The sequence below is a fragment of the Pinus tabuliformis genome, chromosome Q, assembly GCF_031772625.1.
Source record: "Pinus tabuliformis cultivar Carrire ecotype Pingquan chromosome Q, CPIR1, whole genome shotgun sequence".
Taxonomy (NCBI): Eukaryota; Viridiplantae; Streptophyta; class Pinopsida; order Pinales; family Pinaceae; genus Pinus; species Pinus tabuliformis.
Genome location: NC_142296.1, coordinates 737,757,228 through 737,775,174, shown reverse-complemented (window position 1 = coordinate 737,775,174; position 17,947 = coordinate 737,757,228). Strand labels below are relative to the sequence as shown.

Genomic DNA, 17,947 nt, shown 5'->3' with positions numbered 1-17,947 from the left:
CTACTCGCTGCTCGATGGGTGTCACCATCATGATAATGTCGGTACCCTCTGTGATGTTCGCGGGGTCTACTATCCCGCTGGAGTTGAACAAAATCACGGAATGAGAGGGCTTCCCTAAACTCCTACCCATAGGCTTGGTACTCTGCAAAATAATCACCCATGTGTCCAAGTTCTGACTCCTGTTGGGCTACGACCCCTGTGTCCGCTCCTAAGAAAGTGGGCATGGTAGAGCGTGTAGGGGCATGTGAGGCCACCTGCTGCGAAGTATCATGCTGCGCTGGAAAATGGGGGGATGCACCTGATCCCTCACCAACTTGGAAAACCCGTGGGCTCTCACGCTGTCTGGCCTCTACTACCATGAATCTCTGCCCCATCACCTCAATTTGCCTCGACAGATCCTACACTAATTTGAGGAGCATATACGCAAATCTCTTCCCGTCATCATCTGCCATTGGAGCCTCTTGCTCTACGTCCACCACCGGCTCCCTCTGTTCTGCGTCCACCACAAGCTCCTCCTGTTCTGTGTCCACCACCGGAACACAGTCTCCGTCTCCGTAGGTATTCTCCAACCTACGCCCAGCATCTCTGTATCTCCGACCTCTGTAACAGATATAGGGTTTCTCCGCTGGTGTCATAGATAGCTAGCTCCACAGGCTGAGCCAGATCTATGCTCTGATACCACTGTAATATCCCATATCAGGAATATACCCCAAACACAAGCAAACACCAACCAGAGATCGACTGGGAGGGCATTTACAAGATATGTCGCCTCTAAAAAGAGGACGAAATCCGGAGGCTACCTGGCTCTTTCCAGACTCTGTCTAAGAGTATAATAGAAACACACAAGTGGTATAATAGCCGAAAATGCTCACAGAGATAATGGTACTATATATATCAAATAAACCATAAACAGATACACAAGAAATGCAGAGAGAATGCTAAGCCATTTTATTATACTGAGTAATAAAATGAATACAGGAGGTGATCAGGAAGATGGCACCTCGACTTGCACAAGGCAAGTGAAGAAATACACTCAGAATAACAAAGGAATGGCCCCTCTGATCTGCATCCAAGCTGCTGGGAAAACTGCTGTGCTACTGCTGCTGCTAGAAATCAAGCAAGGATTTGGGACCGCTCCCCTCCTTAGAAAAAGATGAAACTCTGGAATCAGATTCTACTCAAGAAACCCAGAAAAACCCAAAAAGCTTTCCTGGAATGGCCGACCCTCGAAAATCACCCCCTTGGGGTTCTGCGCAGTTCCTCACTACTCTGCGCTGCCACTGAATAGAACCCTTCAAAACTCAGCCCAGAGCTCTGCCAAACTCCTCCAATATGCAAGCGTTGATCTCTTGCTCAATCCCTCGGCTCAAATCCTCCACAAACCCTCAATCCAGACTGCTCCCAAAAAGAACTGAGTCCCTCTCCCAGTGCTATGCAGTCCTCCAGAACACTGATAAAGCCACTGCTGAAATGCTGAAGATACTGCTGCTGAAATGCCAATGAAAATACCTTGCCCGAGCAGGCACTGGAAGTCCCCCGGGGCTAAGGGTGAGATCTCCGAATGGAGACACTCAATGCACTAAACGGTGTTGCAGACTAGCTAAACAGCCAGCATGCTCTAAGCCAAAACGACTATCACAAATGCACATAACAGAATGATCCAAAATGAGGGAGATCCTCTCTCTTTTATAGCTTCTGCCTCTCTCAATCCCAATGCTCACCTTCTCCTATGTGATTCCCCTTTTGCCACGTGTTCCTCCCCTCCTGCGCAGTCCCTCCATGTGTCTGCATGGGCTCCATTTTTGCATTCCCCATTTGGCCCCCTTGGCTCTCCCTTTAAGTCACAACGTTGTGCTACTAGGAAGTGACTTTTATTCTAAAAGTGAGTTATGTCCCCCTTTCTCACTTTTTTATTTACAAAATAACTATAGAAGGCAAAATTTGGCAAAATCGAATATTCCAATTAGTTGGGGCTAATTAGGAATATTACAAAGGACTAGCTAAATTTGTCAAATTTTTAATTCCTTCTTGGTGTCTTTTGTGCCAAGGACAAGATATAAAAGTGAATTTTTGTGGTATCAATATTTTACTTCTCTATACTTAAACACGCTTAAATTTTTTTTGCATCTAAAGGTTAACTATTGGAGAGGTAAATTTTCCTAGATTTGGGTCACTAAACATAAATCTTTCAATTCTAGGATGTAAATTGGTTAGCATTTAAATTTCGTGGTTGTTTAAAGTATTTGTATCTCTTGAAATTTAATTGCTAGAACATTATGCATTTGTTGAATATCTTGCATCTATAAAAATCGATCATCATTGCTTGAATTATTTAATGCTCGTTACATGTTAGACATTTTGCAAATATTTTCAAGCAATTGTTAAAGAATTTTGTCGTGGAATTATAATAGATTTCATATCTTTGTTTCCTAAGCTGAAAATTTGTGAACATCTATATTAAGTTGCAAAGTAGTTTTTGTTCTCTTTGAGTTAAATTATATCAAGAAGATTTGAAATAAACTGGTGTTTTAATTGTAATATCTTGAAGAGTTTATCTTTTAAGTCTTTATCTAATAAAGCGAGCATTTCATTTGGGTAATTGAGGGCTAAGTGTTTTCCCATCCTCGAGTCTAACTTCATCTCATCTTCCGATGCATTTGCATATAAGTTAACTTTGCATAGATAAAATTTACTTCCAAGCATAAGCTTGGTCGATAGACAGATAGATATCCATCCGTCTTTTCTTGAGAAAATTGTTTTAATAGTACTTAAAACGGTGACCTTGCAGTCGTCAGAGCCACAACTCTCTGCAGCGCCGGAGGCACCGGGTATGTTAGAAGTTCAGGAGAGGTATTGTTAATCACACCTTAGTGTGCTTCTCCTGATCTTCTCTCTGCCAATTACTACGAAATCAGGCTCCACACAGCAAGGATTGAAGAATTCATAATTTAAATAGGCATTTAACTAAAATTAACCAAGATTTTTGCATCTCACATTAGTTTTAGGAATTTCATTTCATATAAGGTAGTCATTCATCTAAGCAGCAGTTGCTAATCGATTACTTGGTCTTCATTTAGCAAGATCGTTGACCCCATAAGGCACTGATATCAACCATTTAAAATCTATTCAAATTCCAAGTCTTACTAAATCTTAATCAAGTACTTGATCGCCTCGTTGTGTCTCCCGAACTGGTTGGTTCCCAACTAGTTCTTCTTCATTCTTTTTTTCCATAGGGTCTACCCCCCTTAGCCTGCTGTAGGGAAACAGCTTAAACGAAGAGATTGAGGATGAAGGTGACAGCCCCCGATTTGAGCGTTGTCGCGGTGCCTAGACATTATGTGCGACAGCACACGCTATGTAGTACAAATTACAAAATTGAACTATGACTGGCAGTCTACTATCATATGACATATTATGGTATTCAATGTCCATTTTTCAAAAGTTTAAAACATCATCATAAATTACATTTACATATCATCAAATATCTTTTCATCCATGTAATTAATATTCACATTATCATTTGGATCCTCTCCATGAGTGGGAGCATTGCTGCCATATCCACCTGAAGATGCAATTATTGGTGCCTCCTCATCAAACAAAATCATATGAGACATGGCATTCAATATCATATCCAAGTCAAGAAACTTTGGAAACGAATCCAAAACCCTTAAAAATGCCCGAAATGTTTCAAAAATAGGATTTTGTGTTTCCAAAAAAAAGGAAATGCTTCAGAATTAGGATCCCGCGTTTCCAAAAGAACTGAAACTTTTTTTTGTCATTTCCATGTCGTTTTTGTGTCATATCGTACCTGTTTTCGTTTCTGAAACCCCGAACGACGTTTCTGGGGTTTGGGAGTGACATTTCCGGTAACTTAGGCTAGAACACATTCCTCGCTAAGAGGGAGTGTTAGTTTTTGTAGCATCAGATGTGTTCTAGCCACAAAATTTGGTGGAGAGGCTAGAATACATGTATTCTCCAAAACCTAGAGATCGTTACTGGAAATTCCACCTAGAGATGATTTAATTAAAATCATTAATCAGTTTTTAATGTTTCCTCAGTCTAAACTTAGAGAATATGATTAATTAAAGGGTATTAATTAATTATTGAATTGAAGCTTCTGTGATCCATAATATTTTTAAGAAGAGTTTCAGTGTAAATCACATGTAGAAAGCCTTTGTCCACGTGTTTCGAACCAACTAGTGTGGTTCATCGTCAAGACAAGTTAAGGAGTCATATCATAGTTGTGAGTTAAGTAGGGAGAGCAGCGCTTTCAAATGGCTAGGTGTGACCATTAACGGCTATAAAAATGGCTAAACTATATAATAATATAGTAATATAATATAAAGTCAAAGTAACTCATTATATTTGTAATAAATAATTCAATAATTTATATAATATATTAAATAATACAATCTTGTACTATTTCATTTTTATTTTTAAAAATTCAATAATTTATATATTATAACATATTATATATTTGAATCTTATACTATTTCATTTATAAATTTTATTGGTAATTAATTTAATTATTTAAGTTCAAAGTCAATCAAGGTTAAGTAAAGAGGTCTTCATAACATTCTATTAAAAAAATTTAATCTGTTTATTAATTAATTCTTTTTTAATATATTTAAATAAATTAAAAATCAAGGTCAAGTAAAAGGGTAATATACTCCTCTTCTTCTTCTTTTTTTGTTTTGGAAATAATAAAAAAGTATTAAAGAGAATTAATAAATTATTTTTAATTGTTAGTTAAAATTTGTTATTATTAAATAGAATTAATAAATTATTTTTAATCGTTAGTTAAGAAATTTTATTTATAAGTGTTAGTTGAAAAAAAATAACTACATAAATTATAAATAAATAAATAAATAATAATAATAATAATTTTGGATTAAGGTAAGGGTAAAGAACATAAAATTAAAAATTATAAGAGAAGCCATCTAATAGATCTAGGGATGATAATATTAAGATCTTAATGATAAGGTGTTATTAATAAAAATAATAGAACGAGAGTCAAAAAAACTAAAAACAAGATGGTCAAGAACATGACCAAAAATTAACCAAAGGAGAAACCAGGAGGATGGAGAAGGATACGGGATAAGAAAGGGGAAAATACGGGGAAACCTAGAAAGCTAGAAAAGGTCAAACAAGGGAGGAGGGGGAGGGAGGGGAAGGCTAGACTAGGAAGAAAGGGCAGGGATCTAGCAACTACTGATCTTCCAGCCGTCATCTCTATTGAGATTGTTTGGCCTCCTTTCAATCTCAATGGCTTCCCTGAATTTACGGTGATGGAACTGCGCAACCTTGGCAATAACCTTGGCCTCCTCAATACAAACCTGATGCTTGGTCTTTTTCGCATGCTCTGCTAACGCTGAAGACTTGGTTCTCTCGTGCCTTAGGTCAGCTACATGTTCGTTGATCCTTTGATGGATGGAGCGTCATGTTTCCTCGATATAAGGGGTCCCACAAGAACAAGGAATCATGTAGACACCCTCCATGTCCTTAGAGTCAACCGGATCCTTCACCGATCGGAGGGATTTACGAATGGTGTTGAGGGGCCTAAAGGTTGAGGGAATATTATACTTCTTAAGAATCCGAACAATCTTGTTCGTGGTTCCTTGGACATAGGGAAGATGGACACCTAGGGGATGCTCTTTAGGTTCTTTTTTAATAACAGAATTCTTGGAGGCTTTAAGGAAAGCCTTTAGACCAAGGCGCCTACTATAGTTGTTCTCCAAAAAGACATTAAGGAGATGGGATTTCTCTTGATCGAAGCTCTTATTATCAGAAATCCTAAGGGCATGAGTAGCGAGGGTGTTAAGAACACCCAATTTCTGCGCGGGGAAATGATGGGAATTGGCATGAAGATATTGCTCAGTATGTGTTTTCTTCCGAAACACTAAGTGGGAGAGGGAACCGTCAACATTCTTAGAGATAAGAATATCAAGGAAGGGGAGGCAACCATTTATTTATTTATTTATTTATTTTTTAACTAACACTTATAAATAAAATTTCTTAACTAATGATTAAAAATAATTTATTAATTCTATTTAATAATAAAAAAATTTAACTAACAATTAAAAATAATTTATTAATTTTTTATTATTTCCAAAAAAAAAAGAAGAAGAGGAGTATATTACCCTTTTACTTGACCTTGATTTTTAATTTATTTAAATATATTAAAAAAGAATTAATTAATAACCAAATAAATTTTTTTTAATAAAATGTTATGGAGACCCCTTTACTTAACCTTGATTGACTTTGAACTTAAATTAATTAAATAAATTAATTACCAATAAAATTCATAAATGAAATAGTATAAGATTCAAATATATAATATGTTATAATATATAAATTATTGAATTTTTAAAAATAAAAATGAAATAGTACAAGATTCTATTATTTAATATATTATATAAATTATTGAATTATTTATTATGAATATAATGAGTTACTTTGACTTTATATTATATTACTATATTATTATATAATTTAGCCGTTTTTATAGCCGTTAATGGTCACACCTAGCCGTTTGGAAGAGCTACTCTCCCTATTTAACTCGCAGCTACGATCTGACTCCTCGACTTGTCCTGATGATGAACCACACTAGTTGGTTCGAAACGCGTCAACAAAGGTTTTCTACATATGATTTACGTTGAAACTCTTCTTAAAAAAAAGGTATTAATTAAGTCATGGTGAGAATCTTCTAGAAAAAGACTTGGATCGAGTTCTAGTTAATCTTAGCCATCGATAAAGTTTTAATCATGGTCGTTGATGTATCAACGAGAGATTATAAGCAGACACTCGATGGGTCTTGAAGAAGACACACCAGTTGTTCAATTTCACTGGCAGATCAATTTCCAGAGTAGCAGCACTGAGTTGCTAGAGAGAGAGCTAGTGAGCTCGAAGCAGTGAGAGAGGGGCAGGGATAGTAAGGTCAGAGGAAGTTTTTCCAGTTCTGGTGAGTGCACTGCAGGGAGGCAATGAGTGCCACAGGGAGGAAGTGCAGTGCTTCAGAGAGGATTTCGTATTTTGCTGGGGAGAAGTAGTGATTCAGTGCCAGAATCTGAAGAGAGAGTCTGGAGGCCAGGAGGATCCATCTTCCAAACAACAGTTGATCAGATAGCGAGAGGGAAAGCAACTCCCAGTTGTGGGACGCAGTGACTACGGAGAGGAAACAAAGAGCAGCTCAACTTGAGCCAGGTCAGTGTCGGATTGCCAGTGGGAATGAGATTTTTCTCACCAGATTTATTGTCAGTGATTTCTCTGTATGGATTGCTAGATTTGAACATCCATAGTCTTGTACTCAGATTTACTACTATATAATATTAAAACCCTTAGCTGCTGCACCGGTTTTCCCAAGTTGGGCTTTTCCGGGGACTTTAGTCCAAAAATAAATGTGTATTTGTGTGTGTGTGCATCTATTCTTCCAGCATGTTTATTTCTTCCGCAGTATTTATTTTGTGAAGGTTGCAGTGTATTTAATTCGATATTTGTTGTAGCACATAGCAAGTAAATTGTTTAACCGAATTAACAATTAGAAGAATTAATATCAATTGTTGCATTAGGATTCGAGGTTTGCTGAATTTTCACAGAAGTAAAGGTTTGGAAAAGCAAACCACTTGGTGATCCGAATGGAAAATGGCATCAACCCATGGTATTCATCCATCCATGTTATTCATCCACCCATGCAATTTACCCGTGGTATTGTAAGTGGCATCCACCCATGGTATTGTAAGTGACATCCACCCATGGTATTCATTCCCCCATGGTATTTGTCCATGGTATTGTGACATCCACCCATGGTATTCATTCACCCATGGAATTGACTCGTGGTATTATAACTGAAAATACTATAAGTAACAAGTCACATTTTGTAAAAGGACAGATTGTCCGCCACAATGTAGCCTTTACAGTTATTATCGGTTTTAATAAAAAGTTTATTTGTGGTTTTATTTACTGTGTGTTATGTCATTTTCTTTCTAGCATTGGAATTCTTCAGATCTTGGGGGCCTCCCCCACAAGATCCAGTTCAACCTTTTAGATCTTGGGGGCCTCCCCTCAACATCCGAATCAGTGGTATTGGAGCAAGTTACGATTCCATGGGAATGAGGGTTTCATGCATATTTCAGTTTCAATTTTTTTCAATAATATTCAACAAACCTCAGGCACGCACTGCGACCTTCACATAGCACTTTCTTTGGCCAAGCAGGAAGAATTTTTCTTTTTTCATTTTTTTTCAGGATTTTTTTTTGGGCGGCGAGTTTATAGATCAAATCTAAACCATTTGGTGAAATATTTACAAAAGCAAATAACAGATCTGGATTCCTTGCGAAAAGATACCAAAATTCAAAAAACAAATCGGTCGAATCAGAGTCTGAATGAGGGAGATATCGCTCATTTAAAATCAGCTATGTTGTGGAATTTTTTCTGACAACAACTAGTGGATGGTGACTCTCCTATTATTTTTTGAACCTTTTGTGAATAATTTCAAAAAAGGGATTGTAGATTTGAGCTCCTCTTGAAAAATCACCCAATTTCAAAAAAAAATGGGTCGAATCGGAGTTTGGATGTTGGAGATATTGCTGATTTAAAATCAACTATTTTTTTAGAACTTCTGTGACGGCTGAAAAGTTGCAGCGCGAATATGAGATCCTAGAGTGTCCTGATAAGGATTTCCAACACACGAGAAGATGCAAAATCATCACTCTGCTTCCAAAAACAGGTTATAATAAATATTCTGAGTTATATTTACCGAGTTATGTCCATTTTAATTCTGGAGCAACATTCAGAGCGGGTTCCTGTTGGAGACGTGCCCTCCCACCCCACTTTAGTAGGCACTTGTTTCACATTCATCAATTTCAGCATAGCGGCATTCAGCTTGGGTTATTTGGAGACATGCCTTTTCACCCCAGGCTATGTAGGCACCTGCTACTTCATCAACAACCAACATCACGGTTATGGGTCAACCGCACAAAATCCTTGTCATCGAAGTCCATTTGCTAGGCTGCACACTGATAGTATCACAGTTGGTCACAAGCATTACAGGGTATCTCTATCCTTCAAAATATTTTGGGAAAGGGTTTAGTTGGGTCACTCATATCCATTGACTTATCCTTCATTTGTGACTCCATACATACCGGGTCTCCTCCCATCAGTGAAAGTCCGTAAATAGAAGGGAGCCTTAGCTAAGGTGATAGTGGGCTAAGTCTCCATTTGTTGCCCTTGGCCTAGCATTTGCCCTTTAGGGATCCCCCTTAGGTCCCCTACTAGTTTGAGCGGTAATATTTTGGCGTCGTTGTCGGGGACATGAAACATGTGCTTTGTTCCCCATATAACATTATTGATATATCATTTGGCGACTCCATTGGAGGAACGATGTCCTAGTTTCTCATTGAACTTGAAAGTCAATGCTTGTAGGGTGAAGCAGGTATTTGTGAAGGCATTTTGATTCACCCTAGCGACTCCATTTTCACATTATATGCAAGATCATGAAAAATGGTTAAATAAAGTATCCACAACATTAGCCCCGAAGAAGAACAAGACCTATGGGAAAGATTGGATTCGTGGTCTGAGCTTTGTGATCATTTGATAGAGCACAAGAACGAGGACTTCATACTCAGTTTTTATAACAAGAGCAGGTCAAACCTCGATAGCATAAGGAAGGAGTATGAAGAAGGACCCACAGATTATCTCTTCTTGGAGCTTGCCTATTATACTAGTGCATTTAATTCCTTGTCTTACAAGATCAAGGAAAACTTTGTCTCATTCCTAGATGAGGATTTGGATGACGAGGATGACCAAGAGAATGAGGATGATGAGCAAATACCAGTTATGGAATTGGGTGTGAATAGCAGTAAAGCCAAAGACATATCCTTTGAGGATGACGAAGAGTTGGATCCTTAAAGCCTCCAAATCATGCAAGAAAGAATGGGTGAATATAGTAGGTCATGCAGGTGGTTAGTAAGGGAATGTAATTCTAATGAAGTATTCTCCCGTTTATATGATGAAAAGGTGAAGCTTCATAAGCTTAAATGTGAATATAAAGATAACCCCACTAATGCTCTCCTACTAGAAGCATATTACCAAAATCATGTAACAAATACCTTAGCCATTGTTCTTCAAGAGAAGAGAGCAGAAGAAGGATCTCGCTTGTCAACCAACCAAGATGAAGATGACCTAGAGAATCTCGAAGATAAGTCCTTGTTGGGGCCGTAAGATGGACAGGATGATTCTGATAGCACATGTGTTGAGGAGAATGAGGCTATGGAAAGTAAGGCTGAGACTGACCTTACCTTTCTCAAGGGTATCACTACTGATGACTCTCCTTTTGGGAACCTTGAGGAAGGTGATCCCATGAGCTCCTTGGAAGATGACATTGGAGATTATTTCCACATTGAAAAGGACAAATGGGAGATTGTTGGGCCTCAATTTGATTGTGCTCCCATTTATGATACTGACAAAGAAGATGAGATTGAGATTGATGTTTTCCTTTATTCGGAGCATTACTTGCGAAGACATCTCCATCAATACCCTTGGGAAGGAGAATTATTATTTTCCCTTCCATGAAGAAGGGCAATATTTGATGGAAGTTATTGACTCTTCCTTTAATGAAAGCCCAATCTTTGACTCTCCTTTTAATGAAAGCCTAATCTTTGATGCTTATAATGAGGAAAGCGACAAGGCTCTTACCTACCCATCTTATGATTATGTATTCAAATCACTTGAGCCTTTAGATTGTGGGGAAGGAAAACCCGTTGAATATGACACTTCACCCTCCCCTTTACCTTTCCCTCTTGTTCATCACGTCGAGTCTCCCTCAAGTAAGTCCCTCATCCCTTTGGGTATAGCCTCGAGTGACCATGCCCCTTTTCCCCTTTCTAAATATGGTGTCAAGAAAGAACCCTTCATTGAATATACTTTATCCCCTTTGACCCATCCTCAAGATTATGATCACTCCGCGACCTCCCCTCTCTGATGTGACGATCACGTTGAGCGACCAATTTGTTGCACTCCTTTCTCCCACCCTTCATTCCCCTCTCATCACAATCGTGTGACATTTTCAAAACATCATATTACAAACAATGATTGTGATGAGGAATTCTTGAGAGTGATCATTCACTCCACCATTGTGTACCTAGAAGAAAAACCTGGGACCTCTAGATTGACCTATTTTCTTTCTCCTAGGACTTCCCTTTGTTGAAGAATCTAGGGAAAATCTAGGTGTAGTATGATTCTTCATTACTTGATAACAATTTGTGGAGTCTTTTTAATTTTTCTTGTTAGCTTAATCTTCTTCTTATTATTATTAATGCATGTGTGTGTACTTCATCAAACTGCTACCAAAACATAAGAACAAGAACACAAGATGTTGGCTCTCTGCGAGGGCCAAAACCTCTCTTCTCTTGAGAGGAAAACCCTTTCGGTAAGTTTTCTCTTTTTGAAGCTTCTTTCTTGATCACTACCAAACCCTAGACCTTTGACTAGAAGATCCTCCAAGCACAAGTCAAGTTCTTTCAAGATTACTTTTTCTTGCAGCACTTTGTCCCAACGTTGCAGGAAGCGCCCCCCTCCCCCCCCGGATCGTAGGCCGGAATCGCGCTCCGTACGGAAGCGTTCCGGAAGCGCCCCAGGAAGCGCGATTCCAAAAAAAGCGAAGCGCGATTCAGATTTTTTAAAGCGCTTCCTGGATTTTAGGAAGCGTGGGCCCCGAAGCGCGCTTCGGATGGCGCTTCGGGCCTCCGAAGCGCCACGCTTCGGGCCCGGAAGCGTGCGCTTCACGCAGCGCTTCGGAGCGCTTCCTCCAAAACCGCGCGGGCAAGGGAAAAATACATCATTTTTTTTAATTTTTTTTTAAAGTTAACTTAAGTTAGCATTGAGGGGGTGGGTTAGGGTGAGTTTAGGGTGAGTTTAGGGTGAGGAATGAAAAGAATAAAGCCCCCATTCATTCCTCATTTTCTCACTTTGAGTTTATGAGAGTTGGAGAAGAGAAGAGAGGAGAGGAGAAGAGAAGAGAGGAAAGGAGAGGAGAAGAGAGGAGAGCTTGGAGGAGTGAAGAAGGAGGAGCTAGGAGAAGGAGGAGGAGCTTGGAGCAAGAGCTTGGAGGACTTCATCTACAAGAGCTAAAGAGGTAAGTTCAAACCCCAAACTCCCTTGTTTTTTTGAAAAAAAATTTGTACTTTTCTCCTCCCTCTCCTACTCTTACCCATTGTTTTTACTTGCTCCTTTATTTACAGGTTGTCCACCACCTATATCCATATTCCAAGATGGTGTTCTTTTGGCTTCTATGTATCATTTCACTCTTGGTTTTAATGATGGCAAGGGTGAAGAATAGAAGGGAAGAAACAGAAGAGGACATTGGTGATGGTCCTAATAGTAGTGACCCAATGTATGATGAGGAGGAAGGGTTTGAAGAGGAAGGGGATGAACTTGAAGGGGACACTGAAACACAAGATGGGAAAGCTACATCAACACCCTTGTGGAACTATGTGACCAAACTTGATGGGGGAAAGGGTGGTGGATCTTACAAATTTGTGTGCCCTCATGGTTGTCATGGAGGAAAACCATATTGTGGTTCATATACCCGTCTGAGGAGGCATCTTTGTGGGGTGCTGGACAGTGATGAAAAAAAGGGTTCTGTGGGGGTACAAATTTGCCCAAACATTTCAACTGAAGAAAGAAGAAAATACATTCAAATAGAGATGGCTGCACAACAAAAAAACAAGAAACCTAAAACTCATTCTGAATCAAGTGCAACCTCTAAATTTGGTAGTTGCTCATCTCCTCATGGTACTTCTGCAACCTCTGGAGGTAGAAGAACAATAGGGGATTTCCTTAATGTTGCTGGGAGGGATGATGTGGATGGAAAGATAGTTCGTTTTCTTTGTGCTTGCGGTGTACCATTCAATGTGCTTCGCTCTCCCTATTGGCATGACATGGTAAAGGCCATCAATGAAGCCCCAAAAGGATACAAGGCCCCCAACTATGAGAAAGCTAGAACAGTGTTATTAGAAAGAGAAAAAACTAAGGTTCAAAGAGCTTTGACACGTTTTACAAATGAGTGGGTGGATTCTGGGGTATCCATTGTATCAGATGGGTGGACAAATATTAGAAACCAACATTTGATAAATGTTCTTGGTGTTTCTTCTAGTGGTGCAGTATTTATTGCATGTCATGACTCCTCCTCCATCAGTGCAACTGCACAAAACATTGCAGATCTCCTATTGAAATCAATCAAAGATGTTGGTCCGAATAATGTGGTTCAAGTGATCACAGATAATGCAGCAAATTGTAAGGCAGCAGGAAAAATTATTGAGCGTACTCATCCAAACATCTTTTGGTCTGGGTGCCTGGTTCACACATTGAACCTTTTGATGCATGATATTGTGAAACACAAAGATTGTGGGTGGATTGCTGAGGTTTACAGGAAAGGGAAGCAGCTCATTAAATTCATCACAGGGCATACAAGGGTAAACTACTTCTATGGCACTTACTCCAAGTTGCAATTGCTTAAAATTGCAAAGACAAGATTTGCTAGTTATTACCTCACCTTTAGGCGGCTAGTGAAGGTGAGACAAGCTTTAACTAATCTGGTGTGTGCTGAAACATGGGATGAAATTAACACTGACACAAATGGTGCTAATGCAGTCAAGGACACTGTTCTTGACAGTTACTTTTGGTCACAGGTTAAATATATTTTGCAATTCACCAAACCAATTTATTACATGATCAAGTTTGCAGATTCAGATCGACCAGTAATTGGGGAGGTGTATGAGCAAATGGATAGCATGTTGGGGCAGATTAAAGACATTGTTGAGCCTAGAGATACCACCTTGTACAATTATATTCGTGTAGAGGTGCAAAACCGATGGGAAATGCTAAATATTCCATTGCATGCATTAGCATATGTTTTGACACCTAAATACTATCATCCATCATGGCTTTCAACACCAGCACCTGGGGGGGGAAGCAGGAGAAAACCACACCAAGATCAAGAGGTTCACCAAAAATATATGGCTGCATTGAGTAAATTAATCCCTGATGAGGAGGAGGCTGCATTGGTACGGAGACAGGTGAGCAACTATACGCTCAACACTGGTCCATTTGGGAGCATGCATGCAATTAGAGATCGAGAGACTTTTTCTGCTCTTGAGTGGTGGAACATGCATGGAGGGGGTACTCCACTTCTACAGAGTTTGGCATTGCGGGTGCTATCACAGGTGGTAAACACTTCTTCTGCAGAGAGGTGTTGGAGCTCTTATTCTTTCATCCACAGTGTTAAAAGGAACAGGTTGAGTTTAGACCGGGCAGAGAGCTTGGTTTATGTTCATTACAACTTGCGATTGTTGTCCCATTACTGTGAAGATGCAAAGTCTAATAAAGACTTGTTGATTTGGGACAAGAATCCAGAGGAGCCCAATTTGGAGGATGGAGTGTTGCGACTAGAGCAATTAGAGGATGCTCTTTTCCAGGTATGTCCATTGTGGTATGAATTTTCCAATTTTCCCTTATAAAGCATTTCTCTAATTCAATTATTCATGTTTTTAATTTTTTTGTTAACTAGTGTTTTTTTTTTGCATGAATTTTTTGAGCGATTCTAGGATGATGATGACCGTGTTGATATGCCACCACCCCCACCCCCACCCCCATCTGGTCCCTTGGTTCCTAGGTTGCATGGTTCAACACCAACAGTAGGGGGTTCTTCTTCATCAGTTTCAGTGCCACGACTTCCACAGGCACCATCTTCTTCATTGCCACCACGTGGAGGCCCGCCACCACGTTCTATTCGTGGTGGAAGGAGGAGAGATTAGTAGATATATTCACAATCTACTACTTTTTGTCATAGATTACTCATTAGACTTGTAGACTTGTGAATTTGAATTTTGAACCTTTTTGGCTTGGCGGTGACCAAGTGACATATTTTGTAAACATTATTATTTGAATTTTGGACATGACAAATGTTGACAGTTGCTCACTTGCTAGATAAATCATAATATGCTCTATGTTTTATGTTTTATAATATGCTTAAATGTTTTATGTTTTATAATATGCTTAAAAATTTGATGTATGTTTGTAATAGCTAGAATATAGATGATTGTTGTACATACTAGTAACTACAATGGAATCATGGATGCCATATCTATCTTGATTTATGCAAAAATATGCATGTTTTCATGTCTTCTACAATTAATTTGGTATTTGGGATGTTTGTTTTGAGTATAAATGCAAAAAAATATAAAAATATATATATATATAGCAGACGCTTCCGCGGACGCTTCGCTTCCTAGATTTTTGGAAAATGACCCTTCCGCGCTCCCGCTTCCGCTTCCGCTTCGCTCCCGCTTCGCTCCCGCTTCGTGCAACATTGCTTTGTCCTCCTCCTTCTAGCACTTTATCTTTTTTCCTTCGACACTTCTTCCGGCAACTGTAGAGACCTTCTATTGTACACTCTAGAATGTCCCTTGACCTTTTTCTTCCTTTGCTTTTGATGGAGCCTTTCTAACTTCAGGAGATGACTTTGTTTCTTCTCAACTGAGCCTTCTTTTCCAAATATTGCAGACTTAGAGCAGTAGCAATGCAGCCCTAACTCTTCGCACGTGTGAGGGAATCTCCTCACAAGAACTATGTTAGACTTCTCTTACTCCCTTCACTTGCATACCCTTCTTCCACACTTGAGAGAGAGGCCTTGTAGGCCTAGTTTGAATCCTAAATAATGAGATATGGTAAACTGTAAGTTACAGTTGTCATAACCGCAGAGACGGCTCTCCTTTCCTCGCACGTGTGGCTGTAACTAGTGCTTTAACACTTCGGTTTTCTTCTTCCTTTCTTCGCTGCCTTGGAGACCCTTTTCTTGTCCTCTTGTTACCCTTTTCCCTCCTTGTACCTTTGTAGATTTCAGAGAGGAATGCATTGTCTTTTGAGGGAGTGGACAACCTCTATATATAGAGGTTTGTCCCTCCTTTAGGCTGACTTGCTGCATTGAGGCCAACTTGATTTTCTTTGCTGCAATAGGTGCTTTTAATGGTGCCATTGCTTCTTTTGATGATGTCTTTGCTTGGAGGATATTTAACTTTGCTTGGAGGTGTCTTCTTTGACTTTTATACATAAATATACATAATGTAACATCTTAAGGTCTTCGACATAATTCTTTTGACTCTTTGACTCACCTATAACACTTTGACATGTGCTAGACCTACTTCAATGAGTAAGAAACTCATTGAGATATATTATAAAAATAATATTTCTTTTCTTGAATAAATACAAATGTCAAAAGTACATTTATAAAGACTGAACCTAGTTACATTTCCTTCAACACTCCCTCTTAACGAGGGGGGTATTCGTACAACATTACAAGGTGTTTGGCTATTATCAATTTATGAAGAATTCACATAAGAGAAACCGGATTTGCAATCCATCTATTATAGCATCATATCAAACAACATTGTCATAGTGCAAGGCCTTGACTAACAACTCCATCTCTTCATGAGATCATGAGCTACAATGTTGGCGAGACCAATGATTTATAGACACCTTCATCATTGTTTCTCAAAGTACATACCCACCCGGGTGTTCTCTGAGTATGGCCTTCTAGGACTATTCTTATCTTGGGTTCCCAGCCCTCAAAGAATATCGGTCCTCTTGCCTACCCTTGTCTTGGATGCCCTACACATCCTCAAAGAGTATCGAATGCCAGATGATTACCCAATCCTCCCATTCTTTCTTCCCAAGTGAAGACAAGAATGTTGTGTCTATCTTGTGTCTATATTTCCATTCATGGCCTTCATCTAGACTTATGGTTGTTAGTCCTGGTCTAGTGCATGACCCATGAGATGGAAAAGCACTAATGTCACTCATTTGTAATCAGGGGTGATCCAAAACTCCCTCTTGATTAGGGACTTGTGAGAGCTCCCTCTTGACTAGGGACTCTTTCATTCATCAACAACTTCTTCTTCGTGGGGCCTTCAGCTGCTTGATCTCCTTCCTTTCTTTGATGTCATGAAGTTTTTGTTCGAACTTCTTCTAGGTAGGGCACCATCCATCGATCACTTTCCTTCCTGGTTTTTCATGTCATTGCTTCCTTCGTGGAAAGCGTCTTTCTTGCCATACATCAAGTTTTCTTGTCATCTGGCTACTCCTTTGTCATTTGCCCATGCTTTAGAATACTCTTCGCATGGATGGTTCATTGTACTTGCTTGTTTACATGCTTCGACCTAGTAGCCCATCATGACTTCATCCTGATATTGCTTCAACATTGCTTTTTATTTTGCAGGATGGCTTCTTCATCACGACATCTTTGTAGAGTAGAATCAGTTATCTGCATATTTTATATCTCCAAGGCCTTCATAGGTGTCAAGGGTCCTTCCTTCCTTTGTCAGAGTTGTCTTGCCTTCTTTCGGGAGATATCTTTAGAGTATCTTGTCAGATAGTGATTCTTGGTGATCATGGTGTTCTTCACATGCTTGATCTCTTTCTTCATTCGCTTCTTCTTAGATAAATAGGTTAACCATCTTATCTTCTTGTGAGAGCATTTCTTCATTGCTTCCTTCCTGGACTAGTCAGCATTTCTTCTTGCTTCGTAGTCAGCAATCTTATACTCCTTATGTGAGCATATTCTTTTGTTGACCTTCATTGCATTGTAGTACATGCTTTCGAGCATGTTCTTGGTGAATGAGATTCTTTCATACTTGATCATGTTATAGAACTATTCCCGTGACTCAATCATATACAAATGATAATATGACTAAACTTTAATGCATACATACCTCATCTTGATTCTCCTTTGATCATCTTAGCTTCATTTGGTTGTCCTTGCTGTGGCCCTTCTTGCTTCATCTTAGCTTGCCTGCATGTCATCCTTTTCTTGAATCCCATGTCATCCTTTTCTTGAATCCCATGAATGGGATTCCCGATGAGACATCTGCTTTGGTTCATGAACCTTCTTTTGAAG

At 39.2% G+C, this 17,947-nt stretch overlaps 1 protein-coding gene across 3 annotated transcripts in view; it reads left to right on the top strand.

The window, feature by feature from the left end:
- The window catches only part of LOC149221650 (Tetratricopeptide repeat (TPR)-like superfamily protein), a 479,698-nt gene that overhangs the window by 447,254 nt on the left and 14,497 nt on the right, over nt 1-17,947 (top strand). The gene's annotated exons all lie outside the window — the stretch shown is intronic.